Below are 16,854 nucleotides of genomic sequence, written 5' to 3' on the forward strand. Positions count from 1 at the left end.
CCCTGTCCTCCCGGGGAAGAAGGGTGTTCCTGTCCTCCCGGGGAAGAAGGGTGTCCCTGTCCTCCCGGGGAAGAAGGGTGTCCCTGTCCTCCCGGGGAAGAAGAGTGTCCATGTCCTTGGGGAGAAGGGTGTCCCTGTCCTCACACGGAAGAAGGGTGTCCCTGTCCTCCCAGGGAAAAAGGGTGTCCCTGTCCTCCCGGGGAAGAAGGATTTCCCTGTCCTCTGGGAGAGAAGGGTGTTCCCGTCCTTGGGGAGAAGGGTGTCCCTGTCCTCCTGGGGGAGAAGGGTGTCCCTGTCCTCCTGGGGGAGAAGGGTATCCCTGTCCTGGGGGAGAAGGGTGTCCCTGTCCTGGGGGAGAAGGGTGTCCCTGTCCTCCCGCAGAAGAAGGGTGTCCCTGTCCTCTCGGGGAAGAAGGGTGTCCCTGTCCTCTCGGGGAAGAAGGGTGTCCCTGTCCTCCCGGGGAAGAAGGGTGTCCCTGTCCTCCCCGGGAGAAGGGTGTTCCTGTCCAACCAGGGAAGAAGGGTATTCCTGTCCAACCGCGGAAGACGGGTGTCCCTGTCCTCCTGGGAAAGAAGGGTGTCCCTGTCCTCCAGGGAAGAAGGGTGTCCCTGTCCTCCCGGGGAAGAAGGGTGTCCCTGTCCTCCCGGGGAAGAAGGGTGTCCCTATCCTCCCAAGGGAGAAGGGTGTCCCTATCCTCCCAAGGGAGAAGGGTGTCCCTGTTCTCCCGGGGAAGAAGAGTGTCCCGGTCCTCCCGGGGAAGAAGAGTGTCCATGTCCTTGGGGAGAAGAGTGTCCCTGTCCTCCTGGGGGAGAAGGGTATCCCTGTCCTCCTGGGGAAGAAGAGTGTCCCTGTCCTCCTGGGGGAGAAGGGAGTCCCTGTCCACCTGGGGCAGAAGGGTATCCCTGTCCTCCCGGGGAAGAAGGGTGTCCCTGTCCTCCCGGGGAAGAAGGGTATCCCTGTCCTCCCGGGGAAGAAGGGTGTCCCTGTCCTCCCGGGGAAGAAGGGTGTCCCTGTCCTTCCGGGGAGAAGGGTGTCCCTGTCCTCCCGGGAGAGAAGGGTGTCCCTGTCCTCCCGGGAGAGAAGGGTGTCCCTGTCCTCCCGGGAAAGAAGGGTGTCCCTGTCCTCCCGGGAAAGAAGGGTGTCCCTGTCCTCCCGGGAAAGAAGGGTGTCCCTGTCCTCCCGGGGGGGAAGAAGGGTGTCCCTGTCCTCCCGGGGAAGAAGGGTGTCCCTGTCCTCCCGGGGAGAAGGGTGTCCCTGTCCTTGGGGAGAAGGGTGTCCCTGTCCTCCTGTGGGAAGAAGGGTGTCCCTGTCCTCCCACAGAAGAAGGGTGTCCCTGTCCTCCCGGGGAAGAAGGGTGTCCCTGTCCTCCCAAGGGAGAAGGGTGTCCCTGTCCACCTGGGGCAGAAGGGTGTCCCTGTTCTCCCGGGGAAGAAGAGTGTCCCGGTCCTCCCGGGGAAGAAGAGTGTCCATGTCCTTGGGGAGAAGAGTGTCCCTGTCCTCCTGGGGGAGAAGGGTATCCCTGTCCTCCTGGGGAAGAAGAGTGTCCCTGTCCTCCTGGGGGAGAAGGGAGTCCCTGTCCACCTGGGGCAGAAGGGTATCCCTGTCCTCCCGGGGAAGAAGGGTGTCCCTGTCCTCCCGGGGAAGAAGGGTGTCCCTGTCCTCCTGGGGAAGAAGGGTGTCCCTGTCCTCCCGGGGGAGAAGGGTGTCCCTGTCCTCCCGGGAAAGAAGGGTGTCCCTGTCCTCCCGGGAAAGAACGGTGTCCCTGTCCTCCCGGCGAAGAAGGGTGTCCCTGTCCTCCCGGCGAAGAAGGGTGTCCCTGTCCTCCCGAGGAGAAGGGTGTCCCTGTCCTTGGGGAGAAGGGTGTCCCTGTCCTCCTGTGGGAGAAGGGTATCCCTGTCCTGGGGGAGAAGGGTGTCCCTGTCCGCCAAGGGAAGAAGGGTGTCCCTGTCCTCCCACAGAAGAAGGGTGTCCCCGTCCTCCAGGGGAAGAAGGGTGTCCCTGTCCTCCCACAGAAGAAGGGTGTCCCTGTCCTCCCACAGAAGAAGGGTGTCCCTGTCCTCCCACAGAAGAAGGGTGTCCCTGTCCTCCCACAGAAGAAAGGTGTCCCTGTCCTCCTGGGGAGAAGGGTGTTCCAGTCCTCCCGGGGAAGAAGGGTGTTCCTATCCTCCGGGGGGGGAGAAGGGTGTCCCTGTCCTTGGGGAGAAGGGTTTCCCTGTCCTTTCGGGAAAGAAGGGTGTCCCTGTCCTCCCGGGAAAGAAGGGTGTCCCTGTCCTCCCGGGGAGAAGGGTTCCCTGTCCTCCGGGGGAGAAGGGTGTCCCTGTCCTCCCGGGTAAGAAGGGTGTCCCTGTCCTCCCAAGGGAGATGGGTGTCCCTGTCCACCTGGGGCAGAAGGGTGTCCCTGTCCTCCCGGGGAAGAAGAGTGTCCGTGTCCTCCCGGGGAAGAAGAGTGTCCATGTCCTTGGGGAGAAGTGTGTCCCTGTCCTCCCGGGGGAGAAGGGTGTCCCTGTCCTCCTGGGGGAATAAGGGTGTCCCTGTCCTCCTGGGGAAGAATGGTGTCCCTGTCCTCCCGGGGAAGAAGGGTGTCCCTGTCCTTCCGGGGGAATAAGGGTGTCCCTGTCCTCCCAGGGAAGAAGGGTGTCCCTGTCTTCACTTGGAGAAGGGTGTCCCTGTCCTCCCGGGGAAGAAGAGAAGAAGGGTGTTCCTGTCCTCTGGGGAGAAGGGTGTCCCTGTCCTTGGGGAGAAGGGTGTCCCTGTCCTCCCAGGGAAGAAGGGTGTCCCCGTCCTTGGGGAGAAGGGTGTCCCCGTCCTTGGGGAGAAGGGTGTCCCTGTCCTCCTGGCGAGAAGGGTATCCCTGTCCTCCCGGGGCAGAAGGGTGTCCCTGTCCTCCCGGGGCAGAAGGGTGTTCCCCTCCTCCCGGGGGAAGAAGGGTGTCCATGTCCTCCGGGGGAGAAGGGTGTCCCTGTCCTTGGGGAGAAGGGTGTCCCTGTCCTCCTGGGGAAGAAGGATGTCCCTGTCCTCCCTGGGAAGAAGGATGTCCCTGTCCTCCCAGGGAAGAAGGATGTCCCTGCCCTCCCGGGGAAGAAGGATGTCCCTGCCCTCCCGGGGAAGAAGGATGTCCCTGTCCTCCCGGGGAAGAAGAGTTTCCCTGTCCTCCCGGGGAAGAAGAGTGTCCATGTCCTTGGGGAGAAGTGTGTACATGTCCTCCTGGGGGAGAAGGGTGTCCCTGTCCTCCTGGGGGAATAAGGGTGTCCCTGTCCTCCTGGGGGAATAAGGGTGTCCCTGTCCTCCCGGGGAAGAAGGGTGTCCCTGTCCTCCCGGGGAAGAAGGGTGTCCCTGTCCTCCCGGGGAAGAAGGGTGTCCCTGTCCTCCCGGGGAAAAAGGGTGTCCCTGTCCTTCCGGGGGAATAAGGGTGTCCCTGTCCTCCCAGGGAAGAAGGGTGTCCTTGTCCTCACTTGGAGAAGGGTGTCCCTGTCCTCCCGGGGAAGAGGAGAAGAAGGGTGTTCCTGTCCTCTGGGGGAGAAGGGTGTCTCTGTCCTTGGGGAGAAGGGTGTCCCTGCCCTCCGGGGGAGAAGGGTGTCCCTGTCCTCCGGGGGAGTAGGGTGTCCCCGTCCTTGGGGAGAAGGGTGTCCCTGTCCTCCTCGGGGAGAAGGGTATCCCTGTCCTCCCGGGGCAGAAGGGTGTCCCTGTCCTCCCGGGCAGAAGGGTGTCCCCCTCCTCCCGGGGGAAGAAGGGTGTCCATGTCCTCCGGGGGAGAAGGGTCGTCCCTGTCCTTGGGGAGAAGGGTGTCCCTGTCCTCCTGGGGGAGAAGGGTGTCCCTGTCCTCCCGGGGAAGAAGGGTGTCCCTGTCCTCCCGGGGAAGAAGGGTGTCCCTGTCCTCCCGGGGAAGAAGGGTGTCCCTGTCCTCCCAGGGAGAAGGGTGTCCCTGTACTCCCAGGGAGAAGGGTGTCCCTGTCCTCCAGGGGAGAATGGTGGTACCCTCGCTTTCACCCACCCAAGGACCAGCTCTTCCAATTTTGGCCAACCCTGGGGCCATCTCCTTCTCCACCATACAGCCAGGGGCCCACTTCTTCTCTGCTAATCACCCTGGAGGCCCTTTCCTCCTCCCCCATTCACCTTGGGGGCCCTCTTTTACTCTATACATCTAGATGCCCTCTCCTCCTCCAAACGTCCACCCAGGGGCCCTCTTCTTCATTAAATGGTCACCCAGGGGACCTCTCCTGCTCCAAACGCCCTCTCCTTCTCCCCCGGCCACCCAGGGGCCCTCTTATTCACTAAATGGCCACCCAGGTGCTCTCTTCTTCTCTACCGGCCACCATGGGGCCCTCTCCTTCTCCTTCAGCCACCCAGAGGCTCTCTCCTTCTACCCCGGCCACCCAGGGGCTCTCCTTCTCCACCGGGCACCCAGGGGCCCTCTCCTTCTCCTATGTCCACCCAGGGGCCCTCTCCTTCTCCTATGTCCACCCAGGGGCCCTCTCCTTCTCCAACGTCCACCCAGGAGCCCTCTCCTTCTCCAACGTCCACCCAGGAGCCCTCTCCTTCTCCCACGTCCACCGAGGAGCCTTCTTCTCCCACGTCCACCCAGGGGTCCTCTCCTTCTCCCTTGTCCACCCAGGGGACCTCTCCTTCTCCTACGTCCACCCAGGGGCCCTCTCCTTCTCCCTAAGCCACCAGTGACCTCAAAGCGGGTCACACATGCGCTCTGCCCTCGGGGGACCCGGTACCCACTGTCCTTGGACGCCATGACGATGGTGTACAAGTCTCCAGTGTGAAGGCTACAGGTAAACTTGCACTCAGCTTCTTTGGACCCTGATTGGTAGACATGTGCACAACACATTCGATTCGTATTTTCCTAACAGATATATTTTCGTTGATACGAAATGATTTGTAATTCCGTTAGTCTAACGATTCGTAATTCCGTTTTTTTCTTTGATTTGAAATTCGTAATTTTGTTATATAATAGTTTACGTTTATTCGGTACACTACTCGTTATTTAGTAATTGTTACTTTTGTGAGATTGCCTTTTTCATTGATTCGTACTTTCATAGTAAATAAAGAATAATAATCATATGCTTGCTTTTCTAATAAGTCCTGTGCTTACTCCAGTCCACTCCCTGAGTCATGAGAGCTGACTCAGTCTCCTCCTCAACTGACTTTAAAAATATTCAGGAATGCAGTGTGACTCAGACACAAAAGTGATAAGCTGATTGGCTAAAGATATTAAGATACATCACTCACTAATACACTGCCCTACGTGGCGTTTCGTGATAGAGTCACATCATCCAGGGGCACGGGCGGCACGTCTCATCACCTCCTCTTATAGTACTAAGAGCCTGACCAAGCCTCGCTTTGAGTTCCACTCCATCAGCAGACTTGCACAAAAAATTGAAAAATCCCAAGCGCTGATTGGTGCCTCACTAAACCAAGCCTCACTGTGAATGCCGAATCATCAGCGAGCCTACCCAGGTCAGCTAATCCCAAACACTGAGTGGTGTCAGGTGCGCAAGTGTGTGCACAATCACTGGAGAAAGAATTAATCATGAATTGCAATAAACCGCAGGCTGGAAGGGGGTATGAGGTCAGGTGTCTGGGAACCACAGAACTCATATGGAGATAGGTACCCCAAAAAAAGCAATAAAATGTCAACAAATTACTAAAATTGTCAAGTCAACCAGTGCGATCCATGTCACAGACAGGACATGAATTGACTTGAGCATAAGGGGACATTCTAAAGATTAAATAAACAAAGGCCACCCGGTGGCCATGTTAAAAATTGCAAAAAGATATATAAATGAAAATAGAAAATAGAAATAAAATAAACTATAGGTAATAGAGCTGTGTATCCTTACGAACACACAGAAGTCATACCTATATTGTATAAATAAAATAAAGGCAAAAAAGCCTCAAAATAATCCTAAACAAATAGGTCCCATCTAGCAGCATGGTCCATGTCACAGACAGGAACCGGCTTATAAAAGACATAAGGAGACATGTCAATGAAAAGCACGGTGGCCACCTAGTGGCCGTATTCAAAATGGCACAGCACTATAGAGCCATGTCAGAAAACTAATCCCAATGGATATATTGAATCAAATGGAACCAATAAACCTAATCGTGACTGTAATAGGACCATAGCCCCACAAATTCGTCTTGAGGAAAATATTGATAGAAAACATTCCAAGAATAGATCCCAAAAGGAAAAATCGGATGGGCCATAGAAAGATAATAAAGGACGGTATGTTTACCCCACCACCTCATTAATGGAGCTATGTAGGTGGTCTAGATGGATGGGAAGTCAAAGCATAAGCCTTCAAAAAATTCACCAAGGGCACAGTTTGAACATCAAAATACAATACCATCTCTCAAACGCAGCTCATCTGAGTACCTAGAAATTGGGCTGCATAATTCATGTATATTGGTTAATGGCAAAAAGTTGTATCCCTCCTTAGGAATTATTAATAAAGGCATTTACGTCCACGTCGGCATTCATGCCGTGTGGTACATAGCTTTTGAGCCTGTGGATCCAGGACATCTCATTCTTAGAGATCTCCCTGACCAACAGGCTACCCCGCCAATGTGGTTTGTACTTATCAATAGCCACAAACAGGGTATTGGAGGGGTCCCTGTTATGTACCTGGTCGTAATGTCTGGATACAGGGTGCTTGTCATAGCCTTTCTTTGGAAGCTGAACAAGTGTCTAACCAGTTATGGTGATGCGGCTCAGTTTAACCACTTGCCTACTGGGCACTTACACCTCCTTCCTGCCCAGGCCATTTTTCAGCTTTCAGCGCTGTCGTACTTTGAATGACAATTTCGTGTTTTGGGCGTTTTTTCTGCTCTAAGCCTCAGCTCTAAAAATGCCCAACAAGACAAATCCTGTTCATTTCAATGGCCCCTGTTCACATCTGAGCGTTCTGTCACCTAAAGCAAAACGACAGTCGCTAAAGTACAGTAGCTTCTTTTCTATCATATTACAGGTATTTTTCATTCTTTTACATTGGTGATCTTTTGACCTGTACAAAATCGCGGCAAAAATTGCAGTAAAAATTGTGCGACTTTCTGCCTGAAAAAAATACGCTCAGGTGTGAACGGAGCCTAAGAAGTCAATTGGATCAATTTAAATTTACTTCTCAACGAAAGGCTAGAACCATATATTTTATGTAAGCCGGCTGTATATGTTGATGTAAAATTGCCACATACATGTTCAATATATAAACAAATCATTATATAAAAACACATCATTTAATATCCCAAAACAACAGGTAAAGATGCTTGTAAAAAAAACTTTTCATATATTAAATACTACCTCACTCATAATTTAATGAGTTTAGTTTAAAATGATTGTAATGTGTCTTTTTTTTCTATTAAATTTTTAATTTAAATTTTCTTTAAATTTATTTATTTTTTTTACATTTTTAATTTTATTTTTTTATTTTTTTTTTTTTTCTATTAAATAACAAACTTGTTCTACTTACCTGCTCTGGGCAGTGGATTTGCACAGAGCAGCCTGGATCCTCCCCTTCTCATGTCCCTGACTGGAGCTCCTGGCCCCTCCCACCAGTTGAGTGCCCCCCACCAGCAAGCAGCTTGCTATGGGGGCACCTCAGCTGCTGCTCCTTGTATCCATTCAGACATGGAGCCTCTCTCTCTCCCTCTTGGCTAACTGAGTTTAATTGACAGCAGCGGGAGTGTAAGAGAAACCCGGGTAACAAGCACGAAGTGGTGCACAGGCATGGACTTTCCAAGAGATGCACAAGAAAGGACATGTACTGGTGCATGCGTGAGCACGCGTGGGTGCGAGTCGGCACGTGCGCGCATTGGCGCCAGTCCGCCTATTTAAACCTGCCAGTGACATGCACACTTTGCTGAGTGGTCTTTCAGTTAGTGCCTGTTTACCTGATCTGTACCAGTTTCCTGTATCCTGACCCGGCTTGCCTGAACCTTCCCCTTGACCTCCGCCTGCCTACTTGTGACCCCGGCTTGTGTTTGACTCTGCTTCTGCCTGATGTTCCTGTGCCTCATTGCCCGACTGTGTACTGAACCTGGGCTGTGTCCCGTCTTTGCCTCTACCTCACGTTTCGGTACCTGCTCTGTCCGGCTGTTGATTACCCCCTGGCTTACGTCCCAGCTACGCTTCCAGCTACTGATTCAGCGACATGGAACTCCTGTTCTCAGTTCCAGCCCAGCGCTCTCAAGCCACCTGGTTCCTGCCAAGATCCAGCCAGAGCCATCTGCTACATCGGCCCTCGTGCCACTCTGTGTCCTCCACTCCATGTCATCACTACCAGGGGTGTTGGACAGGAGGTGCAAGAGAAGCCCCCTCTACAGCTCGATCTCACCAGGTATGTGACAGGGAGCCAATGGCGCCGCTGCTGTGTCTCAGCCAATCAGGAGGAAGAGTCCTGGGTGGCCGAGGCACTCGGGGACATTGCTGAATAGAGATGAGGCTCAGGTAAGTAATGGGGAGGCTGCTGCACACAAAAGGTTTTTCATCTTAATGCATAGAATACATTAAGATAAAAAAAAACTTCTGCCTTTACAATCCCTTTTAATACAGCCTCCCTATTTTCATTATTATTAATTATGCTATGTGCCCCTACTTTGTCTGAAAAAAAATTATTTTCTATATTATTTAGTAAATAGTGGCTATCAGTGGAATTTGGTGCCATCTAGTGTATAACGTGAAATCCTACAACTCATTAAAACCAATACAATTAATACAACGTACTGTTTAATAACCATTGGCTCATGTTTTTTTCATGTATATTGCATGAATATGTTTATTCATGTATATTGTTACATTATTCCATAATAGGATCTAAGGCCCTGATGAAGAGGGGTCTGCCTGCAAAACGTGTTGGCCTGAATAAACAGATCTTGAGACCAGAAAGCACACTATTCTAGATGGTTAACTTATGTGGATAATTTTCTTGTTAAATATATTTATTGAGTTTTCACAGAAGAAGAAATAAAATGATACAATACATGGATACATATCAATCGTCAGAAGATCTTTGCAGTATGATAAAAAAGATAAATAAATAAGTTAATAAAATAAAGTAATTTTAGAGATATCTTACAACCATATTTACTATACACTAGTTGGGATTCTAGATGTAAGATTAGAGAAATAAATCAAGTTATTAGACTAAGTATCCACAGGAATATTTTAGGAAATAATAAAAGAAAAGGAGAGGGAGGAGCGATAAAGATGGAAAGAAGGAAAGAAGAGAAAAAAAAAAAAAAGAGAGTTTCCCGGGATGATGATCCAGCTCTCATTAGGTATACAAATATAATATACATTTCAGTAATAATATGATATATATCTTATGCCCCGTACACACGGTCGGACTTTGTTCGGACATTCCGACAACAAAATCCTAGGATTTTTTCCGACGGATGTTGGCTCAAACTTGTTTTGCCTACACACGGTCGCACAAAGTTGTCGGAATTTCCGATCGACAACCACGCGGTCACGTACACCACGTACGACGAGACTAGAAAAGGCCGGTTCAGAACCAAGCGCGGCACCCTTTGGGCTCCTTTTGCTAATCTCGTGTTAGTAAAAGTTTGGTGAGAGACGATTCGTGCTTTTTCAGACTCGTGGCTTTCAGATCGTTTTCTCCCGTTCAGTTTGTGCTTGTGGGTTTGTATTTGCTCTTCAGTGCGTGCAGTCAGTTCGTATCGGAGTTTTCTGTGCGATCTTGTCCGCTCGTTGCTGTTTTTCAGGTCGCTCTTCACATGCCTTGCTGTTCTTCAGTGCGTTCTGTTACTTCGTTCTGAGCAGCCGACCGTTTTCTAGCCATGTTTCGTATGCGTACTCCTCGTACAGTTCGTGCTGTGCGGGGGCTTGGTGTTGGGGTCCTGACCTTGACACAAGTCCAGTCCATGAACAGGGTGGGGAGGAGTTCATGGACCAAGAATTGGTTGCTTCAGCGTGACCAATTCTGTCATATGCCTTTGCTCCGTGAGATCCGTGAGAATAATCCTGATGATTTCAAGAACTTTCTCAGGATGACGGACCCCGTATTTCACCGTTTGTTGGCTTCGCTGACCCCCTATATCAGCAGGCAGGATACCTGCATGAGGCAAGCCATCACTCCGGAGCAGAGGCTGGTCGCTACCCTGCGGTATTTGGCGACAGGGAGAAGCCTGCATGACCTCAAGTTCTCGACAGGCATCTCCCCCCAGGCTCTTCTTTGTGGACATTTACTGCTTGTGTTTGTTTTAGCTGACCCTGACAGAAATGTGTGGAGTCCGGAAAATGTCGTGATTGTGTAACCTTATACAAAGCACTGTTGGCTGTTATTTACTAAATGCAAAGACACTTTTCACTACAAGTGCACTTGCAACTGCACTGAAACTGCACTTGTAGTGCAAAGTGGATTTGCCCTTAGGAAATTACCCCCATTTTCTCATCAAACAACAATTACATCACCCCAAAAGTGTTGTAGCGTTGAGACAATAATCCACACATTCTTGATGAACAATCTTTTTAATACCAGCACAATCACATGTGCATTTACCAAAGGTTTTTCTGACAAACCAACATGTTTGTTGTATAACAATTTTTGTGGTGTCATTATCCAAAATCAAAATGTGCATTTTATAGAAAACAGGCCTGTGTAAAACCCACAAGAAAGACACAAATCTTGATCTTACAAAGTTCACATTTGGTAGAACTTGAAGGCAATATCAGACATGAGTATTTAGGAACTGTGTTTGATATTGCGTTCAGATGGGGGGAAATCACCCCTGGAAAAGCCAAATTTGGAAGATGCACACAAATTTCCCAATGTCAACATGTGCTAGCTGCCATCACGGGGGATCAAGGGACGTGTTTTGGGGGAGAAAGCCCTTCCTCACCGTTACTTTATTATTGAGGAAGGGGTTGCACCCCCAAAACGCGTCCATTGATCTCCCGTGATGGCAGATAGCACATGTTGGCACACTGTGTGCATCCTCCAAATTTGGCTTTGGGAAAAATCACAAAAACATTTCGCACATTGTAGCAGACAAAAGAAGAAAGTGATTTTGAGGGGCTTTAAACTCGCCCCAAAACATCAATGATGTTTTTATATTTTGGAATAACATCATTGATGTTTTGCTTGATGTTTTCCAATTGTAAATTACACCCCATGATCTCCCCGATCAGGATCTGGGCACTTTCGGATGTGAAAGGATCTTCATCCACAACCTCACGATCACCTAAAAAGAAAGGAAACCCAAAATAAATTAGGTCTAAAAAAAATGCCGCCATCCATCTCTTATCTGAGCCTGTGGTCGCAGACACTCACCTGTTGTGGTGACTAGTTCCACCACGTCTTCATCCTCCTGCTCATCTTGTGTTGGGGGGATTTCCCCTTCTTCCAGAGGGGGGGGGCTCTGGTCTCCTTGGATGAGGGGTGTCCTCCGAGTCTTTTCTCCCCTATGTAATGCAAAAATGGTATAATTAGCACACAGATATTTGATGGCAGAACTCTAAAGATGAAACATTGCTTGGAAGTGGGGTACAATTGTCTATTTTAGCAGAGTTCCAAGATGTAGCTTTTTTAGTGTCCTTTGTCAAGCTGCAATACTTTACCTGTTTTGTACAAGCTTCACAGATGGAGACCCCCCTATAGTATACACTGCAGCACCTGTGTGGCCCCCCTAATAAAAAGGGTGTTCTGGGGTCCCACACTAGTGCTCCAGTGTCTAGATGTGAAAACAGCTGCTCAGTGTCCTCTCCTTACACAGAATCTAATTTGCATTTCATTCTAGTAACAAAGCCATCTACACAACCCAATTCTTTGAAGACAAGTATAGGGCCTCAAAATGGTGGCCAAATGCATATGGGCTAAACAATGGTATTTTATAGTCCGAAAAAAAAATGTGTGATCCGAACGAATAATGTGCCCATGAACATGAAAGTTGCCATTTTAAACTGTACAACAGTTCCTAAAAGCACATGGAGCAGCACGAACGTAATAAACACAAGAACAATAGGAACACAGCACAACTACTTACTTTTTTGCAGCACTCTCCGGATCTTTCTGTACTGCTCATGTTCTCGTAATTTCAGGTCCGACCACCGCTTCCTGAGCTGATCTTTCGATCGTCGTACCCTGAATTTCCGGTGCAGACTCCTGACCACTTTCGCCATGATCTTGGCCTTTCGGACATTGTGGTTGGGGTAAGGCCCATACTTTCCATCATAGTCGGCCTTCTTCAGGATGTCCACCATCTCCAACATCTCCCCAAAGGACATATTTGAGTCCTTTAATCTCCTTCTGGATCGGGACGTTTCAGGCTCCGGCCTTTCCTCCTCCTCCTCCTCCTCGTTGCTGTAATTAGCACGATCCTGCTGTCTATCCGCCATGTGCTCTTCCTCCACTGCGCCGAACAAAAAGGGGCGGGGAATAGAATAGAAAGAACGTCAGGGGCGGGCGGAGTTATACGCATGCGCAGTGTGTATAAATCGTAACGCGCGCGTCTTACGTACAATCTGTGAGCGGAGGAAGGAGCATTGGAGAAGCCGATCGTGCTAACGAAGGTAGGATCTAAACTTGGGCCTATACTGCTTCGAAATTGAAGCCTATATTGTAACAAGATTAGGGGAGTTTGGCCTGACATTAGGGTTTGTCTTGTGTTGTGTCTTGCAGAGAAAATGGATGGGTTCAACGACCACAATTTCCTGCCCCTGTTTATTGACAAGTACAGAGAGCTGCCCTGTCTGTGGCAGGTCAGACACCCCCACTATAACCACAAACAGAAGAGGCAGGCAGAGCTGGAGAAACTGCTGGAGTTGGTGAAGCCGGTGGTCCCCACAGCAACCATCCCTTATTTAAAAACTAAAATTGGTGGCCTGAGGAGCACTTATCTTAGGGAGCGCAAGAAGGTCACAGATTCCCAGAGGTCCGGAGCTGCAGCAGATGACGTTTATGTCCCCAGGCTGTGGTACTATGAGAGACTGCGATTTCTGTCAGACCACACTGAAGTCAGGGAATCCCTCTCTACTCTTCCTTCCACGCTTCCTTCCACACCAGCTGAGGCTTCTGATGTCCAACCTAGGCCTTCCAGCCAGGAAGAAGTGGAGGAGCCAGGCTGGAGTCAGGTATAGCATTCTTCTACAGATTTCTGGGCAATAAATAAATGATGTTTACTAGATGTTATTATTGATCACTAATTGCTGCTTGAAAGTGTTTTACATATCAATACACAGTAGTGGGCACCCAAAATTGGGACAAGAATGCAAAATGCTGGGCTCAGAAGGATAGTCTGTTATATTTGTTAACATTGAATTTGCAGCAGTCAGGAGGTGAAAATTGTGTGTGATTGATGAAAACAATACTAAAACTATGTCCCTTTTTCATACACAGGAAGACCTCAGCCAGGAGGAGGCTGTGGAATGTGGCAGTCAGGAGGAGGCGGGGATTAGTGGCAGCCAGGAGGAGGCGGGGCTAAGTGTCAGCCAAGAGAAGCCAGGGACAAGTCGCAGCCTGACTGAGTCTCACGTCCCTCCCCTCTGCCTGCCATATAAAAGGGCCAGGAAGGCCACTCCCAGTCCTGTGCAGGATTCAGCGTACAGGCTGATCCAGGAGGCTTCGGCGTCCCTCAGAGCCTTCCCCAGTCCTGAAGAGGCCTTTGCCTGCATGGCTGCCACCAAATTGCAGGGCATGCAGGAGGGCCAACGCAAGATTTCTGAGGACCTGATTTATAAAGTCCTTCATAAGGGGGAGAGTGGGGAACTGACACCCAAGACGGATGTCATTGAGATGGACCATCCTCCTCCTCCTCCTCCTCCTCCTGCTGCCACAACTCCACCACCACAGCCAAAGGCTGGAAGGAAGCGTGGAAGGAAGACCAAAGAGTGATTGCCCTGGGTTCAGTCTGGTCTGACAGAAGATGCAGTCTCTCGTATGACCACAGCCTGGGGACACAGATGTCATCTGCTGCTTTCCGGATCTCTGGGACTTCTGGACCAGACTGCCCTCCCTTAGATATGGACTCCCCAGGCCACCAATTTTGCTTTTAAATAATTGATGTCTGCCCTGGGAGTCCAAGGCTTCGCCCACTTCTGCAATTTCTCCAGCGTTGCCTCCCTCTTTGTTTATAGTTGTGCCCCTTAATAAAATATTTTTAGGTAAATTCTACTCTCCTGTGTGTGTTTTCATCCAAAAAGGACAGTTTGTTGGTGAGTATTCAGGTACATTTCTAAAGTACAATGTGAAATTAACAAGGGACAACAACACCAAACAATCTCCTCCTACAGATTAAATAGAACAACATATCAATGGTGTTGTGGGAACTTGTCACAAAAAACACACAAACATTTTCGGGAGTACAAATCAAAATCACCAAAAAATAAAAAATAAAAAGAGAAACACAAAAAAAGATTCTACATTAAAGTAAAAAAAAAAAAAAAATATGTTGTCAGATGTGAGAAATCAAAATATATTGAGGGAATCCCGATAAATAGTAACGAAAAAAGTTTGTGAGAAGTGTGTGTGAATATGAGCATCAAAACGACTTAATTCTTGTCACATTATAAAGAAGAAGAGAGTGCGCTGTATTAAACCATTTTGAACATTGCAGCGTGACGAAAGTGCTTTATCCATTACGAACGCTAAGTTTACCAGAACGAGCTGTCCCGTGTCGGAATTTCTTCTGAGCATGCGTGGCACTTTGTGCGTCGGAACAGGCCACACACGGTCGGAATTGACGCGATCGGATTTTGTTGTCGGAAAATTTTATCTCCTGCTGTCCAACTTTGTGTGTCGGAAAATCCGATGGAAAATGTCTGATGGCGCCCACACACAGTCGGAATTTCCGACAACACGCTCCGATCGGACATTGTCCATCGGAAAATCCGACCGTGTGTACGGGGCATTAGTGTGGTAACAACAGAGATTGGTCAAAATCTGTAGGGAGGTAGTTTTTAACCCATGGTTGCCAAATTATGCGAAATTTATTTATTATATTTTCTTCAATAGCTGTCATCTTGGCGTATAAAAGTGCTCTGTTCATTCTATGTTTAGCTTCAGCAAGAATTAGATTTTGGGACTTCCACGCCTTGGCAATCGTTTGTTTAGCTGCAGTGCTAAGTTGGATAAACAATTGGAATGGAGTATGGGTGAGTATTGTGGGTTTAAGGTTTAGGAGTGCCGTTGCAGGATCTGGAGGAATCGTGACTTCCAGGGCTTTAGAAGCCATAAGAAATATATTCTTCCAGAATTCTTCAACTACGGGGCATTGCCACCATATGTGAAAATGTGTTCCTGCTGTGTCAGATCCTCTAAAGCAATTAGGTGAATATGTGGGGACAAATTTAGCTATTCTAGCTGGTACAGGGTACCAGCGTGCTAGAACCTTGTAATTAGTTTCTACAGCAAAACAATTTGAAGAGAAAGTTTTGGTGGCTGACCATATATTCGACCAATCTTGTTTATTAAACACTCGATTCATATCTTGTGCCCATTTAGTTGTGTATGAGGGTAGAAACTCACCAGATATCATATTAAGTTGGAAATATAATATTGAGATAAGTCCTCTAATGTGTGGATCACTTATACAAATGCGCTCAAATTGAGTCATTTGATTAAGAGTTGAGCCTGTACTAAGAAGTGGTTCATAAAAATTTTTAATTTGTAAATATCGAAATATTTCAGTTTTAGGTAACCCAAAGGTTTCACATAGTACAGGAAATGTATAAATAGCTTTAGTCGAGGAAAGATTGTATAAACGAGTCAGGTTCGTAGAGGTCCATGCAGAGAATGATTTTGGGAATTTCCAGGCAGGATAAAAGGCTGGATTATTAAGAAATGAAAGCAAGGGATTATGTGTTGATTGAAGATTATGTGCAAATTTACATTTATCCCATACTGCTATGGTCTGTTTCGTGATAGGATTAGAAAGATGTATTCTATCAGCAGGACAGAGCCAAAACATATTTGCCACTGAGATAGGGTCACTTTCCACTGATTCAATAGCTACCCATAGGGGAGCTTCTACAGAAGTATGATACTTGGGTATAAGTGCTAGCTGTGCAGCGTAGAAATAGGAGGAAAAGTTGGGCAATCCCAAACCACCACTCAATTTATTTAGGTAAAGCGTAGATTTAGGTATACGAGGTTTGGTGGTACCCCAAATGAAGTACATAACTCTACGTTGAGTAAGTCTAAGAAAGTAAGATGGTAAAGAAATAGGGAGTACCCTAAATAAACATAAGAATTTTGGCAGGATTGACATCTTTACCGCATTAATCCTTCCCAACCATGACAATGATAGAAGAGCCCATTGTTTCAGGAAGCCGGAAGTTTGTTTAAGGAGGGGTAAGTAATTTGCCGCAAGATGGTCTTTAAGAGAGATTGTGAGTTTTATTCCTAGGTATGGAAGCTGCTTTGGAACCCAAGTAAAGGGTAAGGAAGTTTGTGCCTGCCGAAGTTCTAATTGAGCCAAGGAAATATTTAATGCATTTGATTTTGTTGGATTAACATGTAGTCCTGATATTTGGGCAAAATTATCTAGTGTTTTTAGTAGATTAGGGGTGGATATATGGGGATGAGACAAAAATATGAGAATGTCATCCGCAAAGAGACATAATTTATGGTGATAACCACCTAGTTCGATACCTTTAATGTCAGGATTGGTTCTAATAAGGTGTGCCAGGGGTTCTATTATTAGGGCAAAAAGTAGAGGGGAAAGAGGGCATCCTTGTCTAGTGCCTCTTTTGATATCAATCATTGTTGACTTATAGCCTGCATATTTGATATATGCTCTAGGATTATTGTATAAGGGTGAGACCCAGGTTAAAAAATTGTTTCCAAATCCCCATTTACCAAGGACATATTCCATATAAGGCCATGTAACCAAATC

The sequence above is a fragment of the Aquarana catesbeiana genome, linkage group LG06 (genome assembly GCF_042186555.1).
Source record: "Aquarana catesbeiana isolate 2022-GZ linkage group LG06, ASM4218655v1, whole genome shotgun sequence".
Classification (NCBI taxonomy): Eukaryota; Metazoa; Chordata; class Amphibia; order Anura; family Ranidae; genus Aquarana; species Aquarana catesbeiana.